This window comes from Anas acuta, chromosome 10 (genome assembly GCF_963932015.1).
Source record: "Anas acuta chromosome 10, bAnaAcu1.1, whole genome shotgun sequence".
In the NCBI taxonomy this organism is placed as follows: Eukaryota; Metazoa; Chordata; class Aves; order Anseriformes; family Anatidae; genus Anas; species Anas acuta.
In genome coordinates, this window is record NC_088988.1 from 7,917,892 (window position 1) to 7,942,802 (window position 24,911).

Sequence of the window (24,911 nt, forward strand, 5' to 3'; positions counted from 1 at the left end):
CTAAAGGTCATGGAGCACTGGGGGGGGCTGCAAGGGGATACCTTCATTCAAAACACAAGAAAAAGGTGTTCAGAATTGATGTGATAGAGAAAAACAAACAAAACCATATTTGTTTCTCCTTGCAGTTCTTGACAACACTAAAAAGTCATGCCTCTTATTACTTAGGTTTGTCTCAAGTGTATCAAAGACCAAAGGTTAGCTCCTAAACATGCATGCTGCTGAGTGAACTGGTCACTTAGGTGGCCTAATTTCTTATATTTCTGAAAAAAAGTCAAAAACAAAGGCAGGTTGTAAGACCCAAAAAGACTTATAGAAAACTAGAGGGAAAAAGAGAAAAACATCCTATAAGACTTAAATATTACCTGCAAGAATGAAGAAAAATTAATAAGCACTACTTACTTAGAAGGACAGAGTTCAATTGTATCAATATAAATTGGAAGAAAATTCTCTGGTATGAAAGCAAAGAAAGACTAATGCAGTTCTAAGGGCAAAGCAGGGGATAACAGTATTAAGTCTGATCCTGGAACCTCACAAGGTAGGCTATAAGCACAGAGCACTCAGCACTTCTGAGGGTCAAGCCTTTGGCACTACAGCATTTGTGATTCAGTCGCTATAGATTAGGATTGATCTCCACCATCTCTGCTTAAAAAAAATAAAAATAAACTAACCTTGAAATTGTCATCCACATCTGGAGTCCAGCCAAAAAAGGTAGTGGAGACAATCCCTAGAGAAGTAGAACAAATTGACCCCAGAGGTTAGTACAGATGCATCAAATAAAAACAGTGGATTTTTATCTAACGAGAATTTATGTAATCTTATTTTTATTCAGAAACCAAGTGTAATCATATTTCCCCCTGAAATGCAGAACTGCATCTATCTCTGTTTAAAAACAGATACTCAGAGGATATCTTAATACTCTTTCAGAATTGGAAATGCATAAAGGCGTATTTGAAAGCAGTGCAGTTATAGAAGACAACATTCTTGTTCCATAGCAATATGATAATATTCTGCTACCCATCTTTGTTGCTTTTGAGAACAGAAGGAGCTTGAAGCAGCTTCAAAGCTGAGCTGAGGAAGCAAGCCATACTGAAGTTAGGAATGGCATTCAGCAACTCACTGTAAGAGGGAATAACAAAAGCGGTCAACCTTTTAATGCTACATTGCAAAACAAATGAATTTGGGGTGATTTTAAAATATTTATTTGCTTTTGGTGAGGCAATATTCTGAGTTCAAATTAATAAAGAATTCAAGCATGCCATAGAACCTGTTTCCTCAAAAGCATAGAACTACTTCAAAGTCACTGAAACTGAGGATGACAAAGACCACAGAATGTGGTTTTCAAATACTTAAAATGTTTGTTCATAGTTTGCAGCAGTGTGTCCATAGCATATGTGTTACTCATTTGCAACAGGCAACACCTAGCAGCCACCAAGCAAATTCATGGAAAGACAAACCTGAATTCCCAGCGGTTAACCTCAAGTCCTAGACATTTAAGCTTCAGAACTGCATAGTTTCAGTTTAATACTAAGAAAAACACTGGGAAATCATGCAATAGTGTATATTATATACAGATAACAGCTGCAAAGAGATGTGAATCAAGATGCCCTCAAAGATTCAGCCCAGGGAGAAGTACCATATAAACAGGAATAAAGAGCAAGAAGCATCAGGAATTGGGCTGCTCTGTCAGCAACTATGTTGGTTATAAAACACATTTGTGGTAGGCATAGTGTATTACCTAATATTTATCAAATTTGATGGTCACAGGTGTTCCTACTTCAGAAAAGATTTTAGCAAATGCCCCTAACTGTGTGACATCTGGATCCTGTCATCACACTAACAAGAGGTAACTTTTGCCACTAGGCTCTGCTGTGGCAGATGTGCTTTTACTGCCACTGTTCATTTCCTTCCCTGTTAAAATGCAAAACATTAGCTTTTACTCACAAATAGATATAACCTGTTCTTTTCTGTCTCTACACTATGTTACTCAGATCCTTATATGTTGTTACCCCAACCCCCAAAATACTAAATAGTTTTACTTGCTAGAATATGGGGTCAGATTCTCAAGTAGTACTAAGTCCATGGACCTATGATTGACACTTTCTGTTACGTATCCTTAACGCATTTTCCATGTTGTTGAAAGAACAGTTAATAAAAAAGGTCAGGAAGGAAATGGAAAGTTTTCTGTAGAGAGAACAAACTACTCTGAGGTAAGACAGTCGAGTTGGCCAACACTTAGAATATTTTGCTGAGAGCATTTTTTACAAAACTCAAAATCTCTTTTAAAACTTAGTGGTTTTGGAGCCTGAGTAAAGTTTACATTTTCTTTAAGTCCCAGAGTTTCATTCAGCCCATCCAAAGGCTGTGTGGAGTCCTGCCCCAGGGACCTAAGGCCCTTGCCAGTTGGCTTTTTACATTGTCTAATCAGTCCCGTGCCACTGACTTTGTGATTTCATTAGGGATTTCATCTCCAGAATAATCTAACACTGAGCAAGATCCCTGACCTCAGAGCCATGTTGCCTCATGGCTAGCTGCGTGCAGAACAGACCAAGAGAAGGTTACCAAGCTGACGGCTAGAAAATCAGATGCTCGCTGTGGTTCAGTGAGTCCTGTTGAACACAGTATGGTTTTGCAAGAGTGCCTGTTTGCTGCAGACATTTTTCTTGATAAAACCAGATTTTTGGGGAAGAGAACATGAAAGAAAACTTTTTTTTTTCCAGAAAGGTTTTTAAGCCAACTTGTACTTTTTAATCCCTTGCAAAATGAAATAAAACACAGAACCTAAAAAGCTATTTAAAATATACATAGCTAAACAGTAATCTGTATTAAATGACTCCCATTTGTAATAATAAAAAGTACATATTAAGTGGCAGAAAAAGGCAAGAAATAATAAGCCTATTTACTTTGAAAACCAGAGATCTCAATACTCTAATTCTTTAGTTGCTCTAGATTTATGAAGTCAAAAGAAAATGTAGGAGAATGTTTTGACTAAAAACACTTCGGTTTTTATATTTACAAAAGGGTCATAGAATTTAATATAGACTTTACAAAAATTGTAAACATCAAGGATTCTACAGTATACCATATGTCTAGGAAAATTCCAGTTTTATTCAATGTATTAATATCAGTCTGTCAGATTAGACAACGTATGCTGACAAGGATATAAATTCCATTCTGATCTGAGTTTTTTCATATTAAATTATATAAAGCAATTTACACTTCTGTCCAATTCTGTAGGAAATTAAAACCTATGATTATCATTTGCCTAACAGCATGAATGTTAAAAATTAAAGGCTTTAAATAATGGCCATCATGCATTTCAGCCATATTTCAAACTTTCAGAAAATAATCCATTTTTTGGCAGACCATCTGACAAGTTCACAACTTTTGAACAAGCATTATATTATGTGTCATCTGTATTCTTTTGTTCATCTCATACCTATCAATTTTGTTCATCAAAACCTAGGACTGTTTAAAACATGGAAGAAGTTCGGCATATTATTTGGGTCACTTATGGAAATCAAGAACATGATTTAGCATTAATATACATAAAAATGACTAAAAATTATGCACCACAAATCCAGATCAGTTTAGGGCTTTTTAAACTTCCACATATAATACAACGCATTTTCACAGTGAGGGACAGAAAAATTCAGGTGAAAAAACATAATTACAAAATGGAAATCTAACTTGGTAGAAGCTATGTAAGAAATAATGTTATTCTCATCACAGCAGGATATTGGTAAATAAGAATTACATCTATGAATGTTAATTTTTAAAAACAAAACCTAGTATTCTCACTTCAAATGCAAATTCCTATGCAGTTCTGAGTTCTAGTCAAATTTACTGCAGAGCTATAGCACCACCACATAAGGTATGATCCATTTTTTTTTCAAAAGAAGCAAAGAATAGTCAATAGATTAACTGAAAATAAACAGAAACCCTACAGAAAGTTATTTTCATGATTTGGGAACAGCTGAACAGAGACATTTGGAAAGCATCTTCTCACTGTAGTTGTGGCTATCACACTCCTTCCACCAGGATGGAGACCTCGGCACAGGTCTCATGCACCAAGACATGAGAACCCAAACTTGTTCATTAAAGCATTTACTTTTGAGTTTAAAAGGAAGATCACCCACTGAGCATTTGGTAAATTAAGGATGACAGCTATCTCTGTTGGAACAAATCTGTACTACTTCTGTACTACTCCAAAGCAAGGAGAAGTGTGTGGTTGCCTTTTTATAACTAAAGGCTCTTTTATATTCAAATTCAGATACATCCACACTACCAGTAGCTGCATATCTCAAGTGCAGACCTATCCTGACCTTCAGTGCAATACTTGCTACTGCTAATACCCGACTTTCCTCATTCTGTGACAGGTTGGCACTAGATTGGAGCCAGAACAGTAGCCTACATATAAAAAGAATATCATCAGGGCACAGGTTTGGCTGCATAACATAACAGTATAGATTAGCCAAGGCATTCCTTATCGGGGTTTAGTACTGTGCCATCTTCTGCCACCAGTCATTTATTGTTACTATTTTCAAAGAATTATTCAGAGATTTGATTCCATGACTTAAATGCAAAGACTTTGGCACAGCAATGTACTTGCCCAAATTGGACACCAGCTTCAGTCTTCTCCCACCCCTCAGTTAACTGAGAATTCTGCATTTAAGAAATTTTTCTAAAGCTAACAGTCAAACCTGTGCACAAGCCAGAACAGCATATACCATACTAGAAATAGTCACCTAGTATTCACACCATTGCCTCATCTTCTTTCAAAAACACAGCCAAGTTTTTCCCTTAATTTTCTTCTCATTTTTGTCTTTGTACTTAGCTCTGTAATGTTAAAAAGGAATAGGAGTGGAAAAAATGACAGAAATCAATTACTATCTATTCATAAAGTTTTTTTGTTTGTCCTGCTTCATTGCTTCTTCCAGGTTACTGTAACATATTGATCTACAGCTCTTTACTCCTTGTGCATAACCTGCACTACCTTTACTCTTTTTTCTTTTGCATCATGACTTCCGTGGAGAAGAAAATGTTTTATACATGCACCAAATAATTTAAAACTTTGTTGTATGAAATGCAATTAAGAAGGTGCATACCCCATTCCAGTGCAGGACAAGTGTAGCAGGGCCACCAGAACAAACAAGCCACCTGCCATAGTGCTCAGGTACCTAAGCTGGACAGTGACCCAACTGCTCTCTGAATAGGAAAGCATAATGGAACACTAGTTCTCTGGCTTCTGTCCAGCTGTACACTTCAGATATGACTTTTGTAGAGACCTACTGCTCAGTGACTGCACCAGCAAGGTGTAACTGGGGTTCTCCAAACCCCAACGCCACCCTCACTGCCTGGCCCTGATCCCCTCCTCGGTGTGCTCGAAACACAGAGCCCAGTTCCCCAGTAGATGAGCACAGCTCAACATCAGAAACAGGGAGCCAAGGAAACAGCCTGGGTGCTATAGGTGGACGACACCGAACAGGACCACAGCTCCCCCCCTCTCCCCCCCCCCCCGCCCGGGGCTTTGGCCCTTGCTGTTTGAATAAAATGCCTCTTGCATGTCAGGTTTGCATAGAGAGTTCAGCTCACACATTATCCTTAGCCAAATATGGTCTCTGCTACAGCAGGGGCTCGGGCTGTATGCCAGGGAAATGAAAACAGTCTCTTGCAATACTGCTTCTACCCACATGATGCCAAAGTGACTCCTGGCCTCCTCAGAGGCTCAAAAACTGTTGCAGCTTCAAGGTGATGTGCAGCATTTTAGCAGCACTTGCAGCAATACCAAGCTATGATTGCTAGGGTGTTGCTGTGAGTAACGTAACTTGAATTTGCACTGAAGGAGTATGACAAACGTTTTGGAATGAAACAGTTCTGCCTGCACAGTTCAGCTACTCCTACTGAGTGGTAAATGGAGGCTGTCGTGCCCCCTCACGGGTGGCAGTCAGCAGAGGATGCCCCCGGAGGCCGGGCTCACTGCTGAGCAGAGGGAAGCACACAGCTTGCTCGGCAGTGCTCCTGCTGCGTGCTGCTGCTCCCTCAAGTACCGTTTTCTTATTCTAAAATGAGCACATTACTTGCCATGTTCGACAGGTATGCTTCCCTCTCTTCCTTGGCATCAGAGCTTGCCTACAAACACAAGGCTAAATTCAGATAGTACTGTAAAAAGATCTGCAACCTTGCTATAGTCAAAAACCAATGGCTTTGCCATTAGTGTGACTGTGAATGAAGTCAGCTCACTGAAGTAACTTTCCCTGAAAATAAACTTCCTCCTTTGCACCTGACAGTGATTCAGATTTGCAAATCCATGCATACAATGGGTGCCCTACATCCCCTTTACACATAACATCACAATTTCACAGACTTGGTCCTGCTTGCAGGAACTTATTGCCCCATATAGCAGAACAAAAGAAACAACATGACATAAGTCTGTCAAGGGACTGTGCAGTGTGATTCCAACACAATTTCTGCTGCTTACTTCTATTGATTTGACTTATTTTCCTCTTTCTTGACACATATCAACTCTGACTTTCTAAGGCTCAGAAGACTACATTCAGAAGTGATACATAGAAGATATGCTAGGTGTCTTCAAATAGCCGTTGGAGTAAGTTTTATCTCACTGCTTAAAGGGACCAAGTATGTGTTATTTAGTACCAAAGTAAATATACTTTGAAGCTTGAAGCATGTTCTTATGAGATAAAGTTCTTCTTAATAAGATAAAATATGTTTTACTTGAGGAATATTCGAAGTCCAACTCCTTCCAACAAACAAAGTGAAGAACATGTAAAACTCATTAGAAATGAAAACTGATATTTAGATTAAAATTATCAGTAAATAGAATGGCAAGTAACTACACATTTTTTCATATGTATTTGCTGTAGATGGTTACCTGAAATGTTCCATAGTTTTAACAAAACATTACATTTCACAAAAAAAAATCTCAAAGTACAAATATTGCTGGAATTCTCCTGAACCAGAGTGTGGGAAGAGAGCAGGAGAATAAATAACGGACAAACAAAATCAACACCACAAATGGCTGCCATATCTTCTAAATTTGGTGTTCTCAATTTTGGGGATTCATGAAACTACATTGACACATTTCTATTTCTAAGCAAAAACTACAGAGTTGTCATTCTGAATTCACTACTGCTCATAATATCGCTTTGATGTGAACTATGAAATATGCAAAATCTACCCCCTTAAACATGAACAATAAGATGACAGAGGAAACTTAAATAACACTATTGCTGTGTTTTCCATCTTGTTTTGTAAGAGGAAAATACATTAGCAAAAAATAATCCTGCAGTCTGCTATACTGGTTGTCTTATCTATTTTTGTTTAGGTTTTGTTGAAATCAACACCTTCTATCAGGGTAAGAAATTCTGTTTCATTTGTTTGCTCATTAAGAACAAGAAAGTGCATAATCCAGAAAGGGTTGATGTACAGATGAAGCTGTCAAGAGCAATACAATTTCTAACAGTAGTTTCTCAAATGTGATAATTACTATTTATTTTATAGGCTTACACATGACATGCCATTATTAAAGTAACTCCCACTTCAGCTTTTATTATTAACCACACTTTTCAATCTCTTATCAACCCCAAGCAAAACTGTATTTTTCTGCACAGCAACAACAAAAAGCTAACACTCAACGTTTACTTTACTAGGAATTATTCTCAGAGCTATTTCCACATTTTAAAAGGCGCCTCATTTGAAAATACTGATGGCATCCATTAGAGATTGAAATTGCCCTTTAGAATTGAGTGGATAAATCATCATACTGTAGGGAAAACCAGAAGGACTTTCAAAAGCATTTGGAGCTAGTCCAGCTGAGATCCCATACAGATCAATGGGGGTTTTAGCACCACTTCCAATGGCAACAGCAATCAGAAGGGAAGAGCCATGCAGGCCCTTCATGTGAATTACCTGCCTTTACATGGGGGGAGAACGGGGATAGCAAACCTGGACCCAGCACAGTTAGGTCAACCCACAGCTGCATTTAGAAACATGAAGTAATCTCTTTGCTAAAGCTTTATATAGTGGGATTGCAGTCTGTCGTAGGCCCCCACTTGGTATTTTATTTTTTTTGGCTGCAGACCCTCTGTCTAGCCATTGATCATTACTACTTTATCCTCCTTTATTATTTATTTTTCCATGAGTATGAAGTGATGACCTGTCACAGCTCTGATTTAAGATCATGTTCTGCACACAGCTTACCACTGCACATAGAAGCAATACATGTGTGCCGTCACCTAAAGGTTGCAAATGTACAGGCACCAAACTACTTGAAACCTCCAGGGGAAAAGCCACTCTTTCTTAGGCTTATGGAAAGGGATCTGCTGCATGGTCAGCAGGGGAAGACAGTGAACCCAGCAATGAAAATGAAAAAAAATCAGAATTAATGCCAATAGTCACAATACTAGGGAGAACCTCTTGGAGGAAAGAAGGAAGGAGAAAGACATCTGATGGATTGGGTGATGGAGGAAGAATAATACTAAGAAGGACCAGCAATAGCTGATAACAGGAATAGAGCAGAACATGGAGGTTTGTGTCGTTTGTGTCTAGTAGAAAGTGAGCAAAGAAGAGTTCAAAGCACAGAACATTCAAAAAAACAGTCCAGAGATCACCCTCTAGATTTGTAAAAAGGAAGGGAGTAAGATCAGAATCTTACGGACTGAGATCTAACCTGACCCATGAAATAGGTGTTCTTCCTCAATGCTTTTACATGTATTTTTTACATGGATGGTAGATTTTTGATCAGATGTACTTGCAGAGATGCAGCACTGCAGCAAGGCATGTTAGCAACATCACAACGTTTTGCCAGACATGTTTGTTTTTCTTCTGCCAAACACAGCTTTTGCTCTAATAGGAAAAGGTCTTGAGAATCTCACTACTTTTTCTTGATGAATAAACCAACTACAGGTTTCATTCACTGGTCAAACAGCACACACACAGTCATGCTGTTGCCATGCCCTTGCATGCCTACAGTTTTGATAAAAAGTATCAGTATTTGTGGGAAAATCCAAGCATCCACAATGGTAAAGTTCCTGAACAAACGAGCAGTAATGAATATAAACGGTACGCACATGACAATAAAAAGAATTACCCTGCAAAATTTTGCTACAAAACTGTGGACACAACTGTGTTCAGTTATAGCCAGCAGCAGGGGAGGTGGCCAGAATCTATCCACTGACATTTCTATGACTTCTTTGTTCATTTTCTTCTTTTTATGGATTTCTCTGCTGCACTTGTTTTGATATGCTTTTAGTCCAGTCAGTTTAGCTGCTTTTTTTCATTAATTGAAAGTCATAGTAGAACTTTTAACAATGTTAATTTTCAGTGAAATAACATTTTTTTTTGTCTGAATTACTATAATTACATTCAATGCACTCCTTTATTGCAGCCTATCATCCAGACGGCTCTGCTGAAGAAATGGAAAAGCTAATATAATATACAAAGATGAAAATTACCAGTAGATCTGATATTGTTTAAGTACTGATTTTTTTTTTCTCCCCCAGACAGATAAAGTGCAATATCCTCAAAACTAGCACCCATATTCTCTGATACAGAAAAAAGCAGAGATTTGTAAACCCTTAAGAAGCACCTTTGATGTTTACGTTTTTGTATTCCTTTGATCAGAGATTAGTTGCTAAAAATGTAGCAAAAAGGATCACTTACTGATACATAATGTTTAGTTCTTAAAGAACTCAAGTGGAAACAGTGCCCAGCCCCACCATACCTGATTTGTTGGCCTCCACAGCTGAAATGGAACTCAATTTTAAGCATGAATAAGTAGAACGCTAATCTATAATTTCACCTAAAACATTTCCTAAATGATCTCTTTTATTTAACTGAAGGGAATATGATAAACAGGTCTCAAATGAGCATTGGCATGTTCTACTATGAATTTCATTATACCATTGAATTCTAATGTTTCAGGAGAGGTGTTACTTAGAACTTAATTAATATTCACCAAAACTCAGCAACTGTAACAAAATTCAGAACAGGATATAACACCCATCTCTTACTGCATTTGTCAGATTGCATTGTCAGACACTGGAGTCTGAAATATAACTGAAATGGAAAAAAAAAAAAAAAAAAAAAAAGCACTTTCAGCCCTAAATGCATTTCTTAATAAGTATTAGGTTTTTGTTCTTAAAAGCAAGATCCCTCAACATAAAACCATCATTGTGAGAGAAACAGTAGCTGTTACATGGACATGGTATGTTCCTGAGATGTCATTTAAAGGGAAAACTGAACTGACAGTTTGTACTGTGTTACTTATTCCTTTTTTTCCTTTGTAATAGGTAGCTGGGTTGTATTATCATGATTTTTAACTTTATTTCACATTCACATTGCTATCTTATGTATCTCACAGAGGTATTTTATATAGTCATTTAGAGCTGCATCATAAGATACATGAACAAGGAGAGCACAATGAAAATGTACACAGTGGGAAAAATTGGTTTGTCTTTCCTCAGAAGGTTTGACTTTGCAATTTCTGCTACGTCATTTTTTCTCACAGCAAAAAGAATTATATTGCTTTCTTACTTCGCAACTATGTTATAAGGCTTATTTTATTATGGTTGGTAAAGCACTTTAATTTCTTTGATGAAAGCTGCTAAAGAAGTGCAAATAATTTCTATTTTAAAATTAATTTTAACCTCAGAGTTGTACTTCAAAAATCTCAAAGCTCTTGTGACAATCTTGTGGAATATAAAAGATGAAGAATTTGGATTTGCATATGCTATCTATAGGGACGATTGTGATTCTGCTTTAAATAGTACTGATTTTAGTTTAGGTAATCACCTAAGTACAGAATCCTTAACCACATTGATGACAACAACAAGGACAGCTCTTAAGGCTCTCAGTCACCTCTGTCCAAGCTCTCCCACAACACCATACCACCTCTACTTTCCTCCTCACTTCTACTGGAGTAAAAATATGTCAGTCTACATCAGAAAGAGACTGGGAGGAAAGAATCTAATCATTGAAATGTCCGAAGTTCCTCCAGCCCCTATTCTCCACTCAGGTATGAAGAGATGGGAGCTGAATCATAAACCATTAGTGCTTCAGACCCAGCAGTGGCACAGGGGAAGCACCTCTCTCACATGGAGATAGAGTTGTAGAGGCTGCTACTCCTTTTTTTCCTCCTGTATTCTCAGATTCACTGTGAACTACTTGAATACACTAGCAGCTTCAACTATGTTTCTAGTACATACGGACAATAGTTACTGACAATCATTCAATCTGACAAGTCTACCAGCAAAATAGCTGAGAAACATGTGGACTCCAAAACCAGAATCACTTCTCACTTCCAGCACTAGGCATCCTTCTCCAGGTTAACAGAGCAGAGGGAGCAGGTGGGGATGGGCAGCCCTGGAGCAGCACAGAGCCCGCACTCTATGTGGTGACACAGGCTACACCTGAAAAAAAAATGAGACTTTACATGTATGCAGGAATCCAAACTCGTTCTCTTAGTGAAATTTTAAAAAAATCATTACAACCTTCTGTTATGGGGCTGTAAAGCAGGTTGACTACAGTATTTACATCTTGCTAATTATGTTATTTTGTGAAGTGGATCTCATCCAGTCTGAACTGAGAGATGTTGTCCCCACATCATCATCCTGCTAGCTCGATATCCAACTTCATATAGCATGACAAGGTAACATTTTTGTGAACAAGCCTAGTGTCTGTGATCTGCTTTCGTATGAAATTAGTTTCTTCCCAAATGCCTGTTATTCCAGTTGTTAAATTACTTTAAGTCATGCTCCAAGGCATGTATAGTATACTACAATCAAATAGGAACAACACTTTGCATATCATTAAATGCCAAATTCTTTTTTGCTACTCTAGAAGCAGAACTGCAGCCAGAAATGTGCACTTTCTATGCTTCTTTGCAATTCCAATTGCCAAGTGAACATAGGCTGGGGAAGCAGTGCTGCCAAGTGTCAGTGCTGCGTTAATATTGTTATTATTCTCTGGGAGTGAAGTATATAATGCTATTTTCTCCAAAGGCATTATTGATACCAAGGATTAGCATTACAATTTGTATAATTATTGCAGTGCCCGCAAGACTCCATGTCATCAAATATTTATCCAACTCAGAATAGTTGAGAGCAAGTGATTTTAAAGGCCCTGCTGGACCTTTGGAAGAAAAAAGTGATCAGGTAGCTCATTCAAAACATAATACAATACTGTTACAGGATGCTTGAGAGAGATTTGGTCTCATCCTTGAAATCTCTTCACATTACTCTTCTTTATCAAGGACCCTCATTCCCCCCCACCTCCTCTAAACTTGTCTAATTTAAAGTCTCCAGTGCCCTCTACTCACTTCACATGACCAGTGTCCAGTGGCTGCTTTTTCTGCTTTAGGGCTCTCTCACAGCCATACCTGCCACAAAATGCAGTAGGTAATGCCTTGTCATCCAACTGATACTATTTGGTAACAGCAAGGCATTCAATTACAGCATTACTGGTTTGCCTTCCTATTTTTTTTAATGACAATGGCAGGATGCCTTCTGAAAAACACTGTTTCATTGAAGTACATACACTGAAATATTACTTACTGAAAGAGACAAGGCATTTTGCCTAAAACCATATAATTGGAAGTCAGTTGCAACTCTTTCAGGATTTTCTTCCAATCTTTATTTGAAGAAGCAAGGAAGTGCCTTTACTTGCGCTCCAAAAGCAAGGCAAACTTAAAAAAAAATCCTGTACACAGTTTTAAAAGGTATAAGTCACACATTAGAAAAGTTGTTCACTGACATCTTGGCCTTTGAACTCCATGCTCCAGTACAGGTTGCACTAAGTTCACAGGAAGTGCCTGAACCAACACGAGCATGGGATCCAGCATCCAGGCCCTATGCAGCTTTTGGGCTTCAGAGTCAGTGTTCAGTCCAGTAGTAAACTTACGTGCAAAGGAGGGCTCATACAACCTATTTAACATATACCTACTGGTACTCTGAGAGTTAGTCCTGATTTACCTTCTACCTTTTCTCTGTATTTGTTAGTTTTGAGGAAACAACCATACAGAACCTTAACAGAAAACATTAGTTTCAAACCACAATGTATTTGCTGCTGAGTATTGGGTGTCAAACTGCTACAAAGTGAAAATCTTGATTAATTAACTAAATTATAATGAATAAAAGCTGGCTTGACATCTAACATTTAGCAGAGGACACTAAGTTACATAGCATTCATCCAGTGCTAATGCCCTTGAAAAAAATCCATCCTTTTGACTGCTCCGATTGTATGAGAAAAGGACTGTGCAACCTCAGTAGCTGGCATAATTTTTAGAAATGCTCATTTCTTAAAGTAAAGTTTGTTGAACTACAAAATTCTTAAGGCTTCCTAAATCCTTAGAAATGCAAATGCAATTGCTCCATTCTGTAAAAACCCAGTGAATGATACCGAGTCATTGATCTTTCCTTAACTTTGCTTCCTGCCTTTCTTTGGAGACTTCTCCATCTCCTCTCCAGCTCAGGGAGGTCAGCTGCTCTATCAACAATAAAAAGAGTAGAGCAGAGCCAAAGCTGACACCACGCTGTTACACTCCTTCACAGTTTAAATTGGCTCATAAAAGGAAAAGTGCCTCCTTTTTAGATGCAACTAACGACTCTTCAGATGAAGAAGTCTGATGTAACAGCTTTAGTACATGACTGATATTTATAAAAACCAAAACCTCTGGAAATACCGATGATGACAATCTTTCCCTGCCCCTCCCCCCCCCCCCCCCCTCCCCCCCATGCTGAAAAAGCAAGATGATTATCACAAAACAGCTGTAGATCAGAAACAACCAAAACACTTGAAACCCTTTAAGACTACATGAATCCTTTCACTCTGCACAACAACATCCTGTTTAATCTAATGAGTGAAACTGAGGCTAAGAAGAAAGCACCCTCACATTGGTGGGACTTCCTGGCAGGGAGAGTAACTGAGACAACAGGAAGCCAATGACAAGTTAGTCAAACACATAGTGCATTCTGTTTAAGAACACATTCGGCAAAGTACAGCATAATAGTTAGACCTTAATAGAGTAATCCTGCCCACTTCTACTTCAGTCTTAAAAAGACTTGTATTTGGAGTTGAGTAGATAATACTGAAGAGATCAAAAGCAAGACCCAGAAAGTAATACTTCATTGGACACCAGAGCAACTTAAGATACTACACAACTACAGTTTCAGTATCAGCACCATAGGAGAAACAATGCAGTTATAACTAGGGATGTTAGCAACACCTTGCACTATGATGTTTGGAACCTCTCATCCCTATAGTTCGGAGGCATTTCTTTGGTCTCCTACCATAACAAGCATAGGCAATATTACTTTCGCAAGTATATACATCTTTTTCTTCTATAGCTAGGTTTGTGCGTTTAAATAAGCTATCAAATATACCACGTGCTGCCTTGTATTTTAACCTACCTCCATGCCTCCAAATTGTAGACTATTTCTAACAAACTCTGGATCTGGAAACATAATAAAGGAAGCAATATCATGTTCTTACAAAAATAAAGGAAACACAATCCCTGTTCTCTTAAGCGGGTTCCTATACAAAACAAACCAGAACTTTGAGGAATATTTCCTTTCAAAATAATAGTAACTTGAAGGTCACTTTGGAAGCTGCATAACAAATATTAAGTTTTCCAACTCCAGGAAGGTGACATAAAGCTAACTCATGCAGAGAACGTAGCCCAGGACTTTACCACACTGAAATATAATCTGTCAGAAAACTCAGATTACTTAAAATAAAACAGAAGTTAGTCAACATCTGAACTTACTCCAAGGCAACTCTCACGTACCCACCCACTAATTTATAAAAGCTACTGCTAAATAAGTAGAGGATCACTAGTTTCTAACTCTATTCTCCTGTTAGCTTGTCTTAACCAAAGCTGTATCACAGTAATTGCAAATGTCTTTACTATCATTAACATTACTAAACTTCAGAGAAAGCAGTCTGCAGGGACATTAAAATAAGATCAACTTTGCAAAATTAAAAGACTCTACTCATCTTTAAGGCACTGTAATGCTCATTAACAGCAATTGTTTTCTGGTTGAGGGTGTCTCTTGGTTGTAAATCAGGGAAGACACTACATTTTGAGCTACAGCACACAAATCAACCAGCTATGGCTTCTGGGAAGGAAAAGAAAAATCAGAGGCTGGTAAAAAATTCAGCTAAATGAAGAGGTATTGAAATGCACACCCTTGGCAACCCAGGGACAAGATTTACAAAAAAATACTTCATGTCACATGGTAGCAATTAGGAAAGGAAACAAAATTTCAGAATAGCCTTCTGAGTCAACATCAGCAGTTAGCATTGTAGTTTTGTATGAAGTCTCTCCCCACCGATGACAATTTTGGCTTCCTCTTACTGCATCCTTCCTTGGGTGTCAAGATCTCTGCCCTTTCTGTAACTGATGCTGAGCAGCATACAAAAGGATTGCAGAGCTTGGGAGCAATCAGCACTCTAAGGAAAATAATAGATGCTACAGTCTCGCCATCCTAACTTTTTAAGAGGCTCTCTTGGGACAGAATAAACAGTTTTACATTTTTATGAGGAAATGTATTGCCATCATTTAAAAGCAAGGTTCTTCTTGCTTAAGTTTGGAACTATGCTTTAAATTTATTTTTCCTAATTGCAAACCAAACTTTTACCCTTCTTCAGAAGCAGTTGCAAAAATCCAGCCACCAATGAATTCTTTATAATATTTTTTGCCTATTAAGAAGGAATAATGACTATGCAAAAAGGAAAGGGACACCTCTGGAAATACACTGTAGTAAACAGCAGACCTAGCAGGGAAAATGATTAATTAAAAGACAACTCAAAATTCAGGCTGTAAAGCAAGATCTTACCCCAGATGAACAAGAGCTACAGAATAAAACAGAATATTTGCTAGGACAATTTTATGATGCATTATGATTATAGCAATCAAATCTTAAAGTTACTTCCTTAAATAAAGAATTTGTGACTTCTCTAAAAGTAAAGGGTTAATGTTCAATATGTTTACTTGTAAAGTGTATGATTTTAGTAACTGATTAAGCAGAGTCCTGGCTAACAGCAAAGCAATGGAAGTATTCATTACATGACATCTTACTTTGCAACTGATCTGCTGTGACTTCAGCAGGTTGGCTTTTTTGTTTTAGCCCCCATAAGGGAAGGGCTTACAAATGCAGTCCATTAATATTTTTATTGTACCAGCATGTAATCAGGTCCATTAGAAAAGGGAAGTTTGCTTCTTGTTTAGTTGCCAACTAAAAGGCCTCCCAAAATAATAAGCAGGGAGCTGACCCCAAGAGGAGCAAATGCCATAGCTGTCCACCCAAACAGGCTTTGTATGAATAGCTTCTGGCACTAGCATTTTAAGCAGAAAACTGTCTTAATATCCCAGAGGTACTGAAGCACTACAATATTCTTCAAGTGCAAAGGTGAACAAGGAAGTCTCCCTGCCCCAACTGTTTAAGCTCCAGCAAGTTGAATGGGAATTTTGAATGAACTGGGCAAAGAAGTTCTCATCTGCTTCATCAGATCTCAGTAAAGACGACTGAGCCTTTCCCAGATCCTGCTTGCTTGCAGTTTCAGCCATGTGAGTCCTTTACCCTGGTGGGATCCTTCTGCCTTCCAAGCAAAACTCCGGGTCCTCTTGGTGGTACCTCACACAGAACTGAAACAAAGCCAGCTCAAGGCTTCCTAAGATCTTAAGCAAAATTTTACTTCTACCCAGAGTCCTTAAGGTAGGAAAAAAACAACTCCCATCCACCTATTCCCCCCAAGTTAAAAATATTTGTAGGTGAAGGAAAAAAAAAAAAGCAAGTTTAACAGCATTTTAGAGGGTAAGGTGAGAGAGGGATGGGAAACATCAGGGACTAAAGCTAAAGCTGGATCTTTCAGAGATCAGGGACTGAAACAGAATCTTTCTGTCCTTGGTCAGCCTACTTCTTTCCTGATACTCCCCTCCACTCTCCTTTGGGGATCATAAACTCCTCACTTATCCTTTCAAACTGCCTTTTATATTACAGATGTGCACCCTCAAGCCTTCTCCAACCTCTACAAAACAGCTTTTCTTCCCTTTCTCCTCCATACTGTGTGCCCTTCTCAGCCCCTTAAAGATGGAGCAAGAGCTACAGCCTTCTCTTACTTCTGGAAGTAAAAAGAGCTCAGAAGAAAGATGTATGAGCAGAGCAGCAGTTTCAAAAGACTGGATTCATAACTGTGATAGAGGGAACAGCTGAAGCATGAAGGAGTATTAAGAGCAATAGGCCTAGCAATAATACTAAGAGCTGAGCTGGAAAAAGCCAACTCCAGCCTCCTAAAATATCAAATTAATTTGTCCTCCCATCCTAGACTGCAACTTACTTTGCTTATGCCTTCAGCCTGTTCTGTACAACTCCCAGCTTCACCCATTCTGTACCAAGCCACATCATTTCTTGAGACTCTACTAGGTCCTAATGATGTGGAATATAACGTGTTACTGCTGACTACAGCTAAGAAATATGTAAAAGAAAATGCTCAACTTTGAAAGAAAATCCCGTCTTAGCATACTATTAAACTAATCATGTGAAAATGTTTATTTGCTATGAAGTCAGATATTAAACAAATTGGTCCATGCTGCAATGCTACAATACTCTTACATGGTGATACAGGATTTCTTTAAAGTTATGTTGAAAAAGATACACACAGCTAATGAAATTAATGAGCTTTAATATTCCCTTGAAGTACAGTTTTTCAGCACAAATTTGCTTCATTATCACAGCTCTGTAAGCCTTGTAACACATAATGGTCACTGATCCCATCCAGAACAGTGAAACATTGGCAAAAGTTTAATTGTACATGCACCTACATTTTAAAGCAAATAAGGTAGTCTTGCACACTATTAATATAACTGATGTCTTTTATAATTAAAGGAATAATGTCAAAAGATTAGCTGGAAAGTATTTTAATTAAAGTTCGTAAATTACTGTTGAAGTCATCATTACATGGAAACTCAATGAAAATTAGATGCTTGGTTCTGCATCAGTACAGCAACAACACCAAGTTTTCCAACAGCTGTCACAGAGCCTCATCTCACATGTCAAGGTACCTGATTTAGTACAAATTAAGTGCTCCTCATTGACTTAACATGTCTTGTACTGTAAGGAAAAGAACCAAGCAAGTCTTGGGCACTGCAATATGGACTTGATTTTTGCTTTAAAGCAGAATATTTAGTATCTAAGATTCACATAAAATGTCATTTTAAGAAGTTTATAAAATATGTATTCACGTACAATACAATATTAACACTGGAACACTGTCTATGGACACCAGTTTTATGAATGGGAAAGAGGAACAGAAGGACTAACTTCTCTTGAATGCGTTGCCATACAAATTCAAACCCATTCCAGGAAGGCCATCTAAGAGTGTGTTTAAATAGCTCAATTTATTAAAGGTTTACAAGATCTTTGGATAGTACAAAGACTCTGGCAAGTAGTTAACAAAACTAATAAAAACACATTTTTCATCTAGACAGAGAAATGATTAAGCTCATCTATTCTCTTTTTTATAAGAAGTGAATGAGAACATACATTTTGTCTACCTTGTCAATTTTAAATTATTCGAAGCAGCCATATATGACATCAGACTGCATTTCTCGTTTCCTCTATGCTGCTAACATATTTATTCTTATACTCTCCAGGCCATTCAAAGACTGATAAAGGTCAAAACCAATAGTTTAACAAAATAGTTGCATGGATGTAGGTTTTAGAGCACTGAACTAATGTCCCTGAATGACCAGTAATAGATTTTACAAACACTGTTCATGAGAACCCTGAAATTATATCCCCAGGTGCTACCCCTCAGGAAGCAATAAATGCCCATGGTTTTGTGCTATGGGTCAGGATATATGACAACAAAACATTTAGAGCAGTAATAATGTGCATGTATAACTGTGGAATCTAAAGGCAAAGGTATTTTTCTTTGCCAACCAGAGGACCCCCAAAGTAAGCAGGTAAATTTAAAGGCAAGAGACAGACCATGAAAATTGTATGGAAGGCACATGGTGCCAGAGCTGGGACGAGGTGAAGAGAGGCAATACACGTTCAGTTGTTCTGTCTTTTCCTTACCAAAAAAATGCTGCTGCTGAGACCAAGAGCCCAAGAACTTCCCCCTCCAGCCTCCAGGGTAAGGTGGCCTAGTATTGCAAGTATTAATGCATCACATCATACTAAGTCCACTGCAAACTACTAAGTTCCTTCTTTCAGTTTCCTTCTATCAATATGGAATTAATGTTCTCCATAAGCAATTTTAAAGAACAGCACAAACTATTTGTATGAACTATTTTACCCTTTATTACTACAGTAACATTCAGCCTACCTTGCCACATACTACAAGTTTATCCTATTTATATCCAGGCTGGACAAATGAGATTACTTTTGTATTTCCCTTCTCGTAACAGTTGCCATTATACTTGCACTAGATTCCTAAACTGCAGTGAATTACAGAAAAGCGCACAAACTGAAGTGGACCTTGACATGCTGGAAAGGTCACCTATGATGGCTTTCACAATGGGTAGATGCTACATAGTTCCCAGGTATCTTCCTTTAATAGCTTCATTAGGGAGTCAACCCTTACCAGGATGACTTCACCTGAACAATTGTCATGCAATTTTTATGTGACAGGCGTCTTTTGAACTTCAGTAACAGCAGGAATATTTTTATTACTTGCTCTGTTAATTCCTCATGAGTCAGCAAAGTTCAGTTCTGTTAACTCAGCAGGAAAAAAACTTTACTTTTTGTTCTACAAGTCCTGCAAGTGGTGTTCCCCTCATATCAGCTCCTGTAATTGCTGCAATACAGCAGTTTGAAATTTCAAACAAAAAAATTGAAGTACTACTTATATCACTTTACCTACCTTCTAAATTAAAATTACTGTTCCTGCAATGATAGACAGAGTAAAGGTTAGACTGTAAAAAGCTAGTTGACATACAATTCATTTCAAGACATTGGAGTTTATTACATGATATTCACCTCCACAGCACAAAATACCTCTTATTGATGCAAAAGCTGAAGTTGAGATATACCGCAGCGATGAACATATCTAAATGCAGTGTTTGAAGTATTACTGATTTTTATAGCCAGACAGAATATGTTCAACAAAAATTGCTGTTCTTACTGTTTTTGCCGAGCTCTAACTCCATTTACAAGAGTCTTTGCATTTCAAAAAAGCATTTAGTGGGAAACGAGAAGGAATTGATCAGAAAACAGCATACATTAAAACTGCTGCAATCCAGAAAACAGTGTTAAAAACACTAACAATGCAGAACTACCTTTCTAGTTTGGTCCAGTCAAAAATCTGAAACTTGAAAATTCTCTCTCCATCTCAACACTACGTACTTTTCCTTTTGTTACTATACTTTAAAAATTCTTGGCAATTCTTAGAAAATTATTAAAAGTATTTTTAATGTTTTTGCTACTGAGGCTTCTGCCTGTACCTTAGGTAACACCATTCCAATTAATCAGTAACTTTAGCTCAAAATGGTAGAAATTCCTGTGCGCTATATTTGCTGGTTTTTCAACAGCAGTATATAATTAGCATTCAATATTTACTTAATACATTCTATTTCAACAAAACAAATTTGGATCTTTATTAACATCAACTGAAAATACCATATCGTCTATTCAATCACTAAGTATATTCACTGCATTTGTATTTTGTTGGCTTTCTTAGAACTCTACTGTATTTTTCTCATGCTGGGATAATGAGTCTTCTAAATTGCTATCTGCAATAAATTTCTTGTGCAATGGTTTGGTTTCCTCTTTTTTCCCCTCTTTCATTTTCTGTTCTGAATAGAGAACCCTATAGTGAGATAGAGATTGCAAAGAGAAACAATTCAGAGAACACAAATCACTAGAGAGTTTGGAAGAGGATAAAACTGACAGGTTCAGGGATCACAAATGCACCAGCTGGTCATTTCAGTTGTATTCACACCAAGTCTTATTCCAAACTACATTTTGAGAGTTTGTCAATAACATCATTAGTTTTCATAGAATTTCTTGTTTCTCTGGGTCTGAATCTAGCTGCTGTGTCCTATTGAGGACTTCTGTCATAAGCACACCATCCATTTTGCAAGGAGCCCATTCTCTTTTATGAAAACTCTGGTCACACACCCCCCCCCCCCCTTTTTTTTTTTTTTGAGGAAAAACCACTACACCACCTGGGAAGATTTTATTCTCTTCTTTCAAGTAGGACCATTTTCTTTACTCTTTGGTAGTTAACTCTTCCTCAAAGTCAAAGCAAATGAAGTTGAGTTTCACTTCAGCAAATTGTATTCCCTCCTCCTCCCCCCCGTAATTCATCTCAAGGAATACAATGTATGGCACAGATCTCCCCAGGAGGAGTAAATTATAAGCCTTCTAAATTTTTCTCTTCCACACTTAAGTGACGACAAGATCAAGACATTCAGTAGGCACCAAACTAACTCAGAAGATCTCCTGTGGAGTCAACCAAGTGCCAAGAGCTGATTTAAAAGGGTGAGATTAAATAAAAAATGTTATGACAAATACTACACAGAAAAAGATGATGCAAGAGTTTTATTTAGTTGTCCTGCTCACCCCACCAGAACCAGTTACACAAGAATTTAACAAGGACCTAAGGATTTGTAGAAAACTGTTTCACTTATGCTGGTATTTCTCTCAAGCTAGATTCTTCTCCAGTCAACTTCTCAGCAGCAACATTGGCCCTAACTGCATGAGGATACATGTAAGACTTTTATAAAAAAAAAAAAAAAAAAAAAAAAGTTTCTCCCTTGGCTTCTTTTTCATTATTTCAATAAGCTATTGACTCCCACTGAACTAGTGGTCACACTGATAATCACATCCATGAGAAAAACGCTCCTGAATTAGCATTTGAACCTGAGTGTTTGGGCTTTGACATTCTACACCTGAAGAGAAACAGCTTGGTAAGGCATGCTAAAAGAAGGTAACTGCTTTTAGGCTTTTGATGTATTTTGGCATTTCCTACTCCTGCAAGAAATAAATTGCTATAAACCTCCATAGGGAGTGGAAGCCTACTTATCCCAGAAATCATCATCTCAGCCTCTTTTCTGCTTGGGATAGGTCTATCCCATGTTTCGTCTGTGGAGGCTGACTGCCATCATCATCTGTCTACTCCCCAGCCTAAAGAAATGCTTATGCACACATACTCTTTAAAGTATAACAATCACCTTCTGTAGTACTGCAGTTTAAAAAAAAATAAGTATAATACACTGTACCTTTAACAGACAAGTTGTGTTTCAAATGTCAACAAGAACTGCATTGATTTACACTAGTTGGGTTTTTTCTTGAGTGTGACTTAAAAATGTAGAATGCTTATGCTCTGAGTGCAGTTGGGTGATGATACTATCATCTACAACGGTTAATTGAAGCTAATCTTGATTCACTATTCTTACTTCAGATGGATCAGTTGCACACCTCCCCCCCCTCCCCCCTCCCTTTTCCATTCTTAATGTAGACTTTAATTTTTTAATGCCCTACCCTAATTGTGTTTTTGATGCAAATGCATAGCAGGCTAAACCACTGCACCAGCTGCAGAGTACAAGAACAAGACTCCAGCAAAGACTCATTTCCTTATTCTGATTCATATTATGAGAAGGGGCAAATACTCTCCACCTAATATTTGTCCAGTGGTTTCTTTCAAATTCTCGCATACTTTTCTAACAGGAAAAGTAAAATTAACAAATATATGCCAGTTATTTATAAAATTAGTCATATCTTTGGATCATTTCAATCTCAACAATACTCTAAAGACTTTGAAACCTTTGTGTGCTTGAGACAGTCATGTCATCACCAATATTATTATCCCTTAAAACATACTGACCTACTATCTTCATTATGGATGAAGAAGCCCCCTGCCTCTTCCTCCCTCAATACCAGGTGAGTTTCTGAACATTATGATGACATTAGATGGCACAAAGAATTGCTAAATTCTTTGCTAATTGTTTAAAATCCATTTCAGGTCTTCAGGAAAAGAAAGTTTTAGATAAATCCTCCATAGAAAGAATTAAAAGCAATTTTGAGAACTCCAGGACATCAGCTACAGAAGGGATGATCATAGAAGCATTGCAGTGCAGTTTTGGAGTAACATAGCCACATCTTTCCCTTTCTCCTTATGATTTATTATGCAAAAGTAACTTTTAGCTTTAAAATTCAAACTATTTTTTTCTTGATTCACAGTATGTACAGGTAGAGAGAATTTCTGAAGCACCCAATTCACTTCAGTCCATCATATAAACCCTTCTATAAATTCAGATTGTTCTTAGATCATAATGTAGTTGAACAGCATGAGGACAGGAAAGAAGAATAAGTGACCCAGGAAAATAGAGTACATTCAAAACAGATAAATTCAAGCTCCCCTTTCCCTTCCTCCCTCATCTGGTTGCAGGAAAAAAAGTGATCCTTGTTAGAGGACAACAGTTCTGAGAATACATTAAAAAGCATCCAAAGATACAACCATTCATTCACTGAGATAGTTTTCTACTTTTTATTCCTAACAAGCAGTCAATTAATAGAATGCAATATTTTAAGGCAGAACAACTAATAAGGCAATTTAAAACACTAAGCTTCAATAAGGTTTAGTTATAATGTAAAATGACTAAAATGAACCTCATCTTCCTTCAAGGATGAGCAGAACTAAATGCAATCAAATATCCAATGAAAAGTGGAGTGATCTTTCTCTTACTTCTTCTCCCCCAAAAGAATTGTGCTAGCCTGTACACTGCGTCAACGCTGTAGATCATTAAAAGAATTCAACACATCAGGCCATGTTTCTTATTCCATAGTACTTTTTACTTGGCTGATATAGCATGCTGCTAGATTTTTTTTCCCCAAGATTTGTCATCATTTGGCTCTTTGCCTTGTTTTTACTTGTGTTTTTACTGAGCTAAAAAATCAATAGCAGTATAAGCTGATTTTTAATTAAACAAACTGATCTTATACATATTATATTTTGTATTTATACACACAAAATAAAAGGTGTAATAATCCACTATAAGCCTTATTCAAAGCTTTCCAAGTGGACAGAAAGACTCAATTTTCTTGAACTTTGAATTAGGTCCTGGAAGCAAAAACCCCCACAGATCTATTCAGTCAAGCAGGGAAAGGAGATCAATGTTCTTCTTTCCTCCCTTGGTTGGTCCTGCCCCGACTGTACCCAAAAGAAAAAAAGAAAATCAATTGCCAAAGAAACAGATGCCCTGATATATTCAATGTGTGTTCTGGAAAATTGTCCATCCAAGATTTTAGATCAAGAGTTAGTTAGGATTAAAAATGAACAAAAAACATGGAATATTAGTTTTACAGTAGGTTTTTTTTTTTTTTTTTGTAAAGATAGTCAGTGATAGTCAGTATCCCACAAACAGAACTTCTATCAGCATATTCTTCTTAGACTTTCCTACATGCTCAAAGGCAGAAAAATATTTCTAAACAATTCAAGAAAACAAGTGGTGTCAGAAAAGCTTCCATGATCTCCTTTTCTTCTGTAAGTGACTGCTCTCGCACAGGACTCACAAGCTAGAGCCGTCCCTAGGGTCAGTTGTGTTGTAGGCTTTAAACACACCTGCTTCAGTCCTCTCAAGGCTACAGGCTGAGCTGCCAGGCTGTGGAGAGTGAAACGCTGGGAACAAATACCTCAAAATCCACCCCTGCAGAAGGTTTGAGGTCAGAATTTGATCTACCTATGCAGCATCAGTGCCTAGAAGGGTTAAGTAACACATAACTTTCAGCATTACACATTCTGAGTTGGCTGAAGACAACTCCAGCTTCAGGGTGCTGCATCATACCTGCAAATAAATCCAATGGCAAGGTGCAGCTTCACATGTCATCCTGCAAAGGCACTCAAGCCAGGGTCTACTATGTGGAGCTTCACACATTTTTCTCAACTTTGCC

At 37.7% G+C, this 24,911-nt stretch overlaps 1 protein-coding gene across 1 annotated transcript in view; it reads right to left on the reverse strand.

Moving 5' to 3' along the window:
• Positions 1-24,911, reverse strand: part of CDH8 (cadherin 8) — a 201,688-nt gene that overhangs the window by 159,633 nt on the left and 17,144 nt on the right. Inside the window, exon 2 of the mRNA XM_068693381.1 lies at positions 669-724. The gene's annotated coding sequence lies outside the window, so the exon portion shown is untranslated. The remainder of the gene's footprint in view (positions 1-668; positions 725-24,911) is intronic.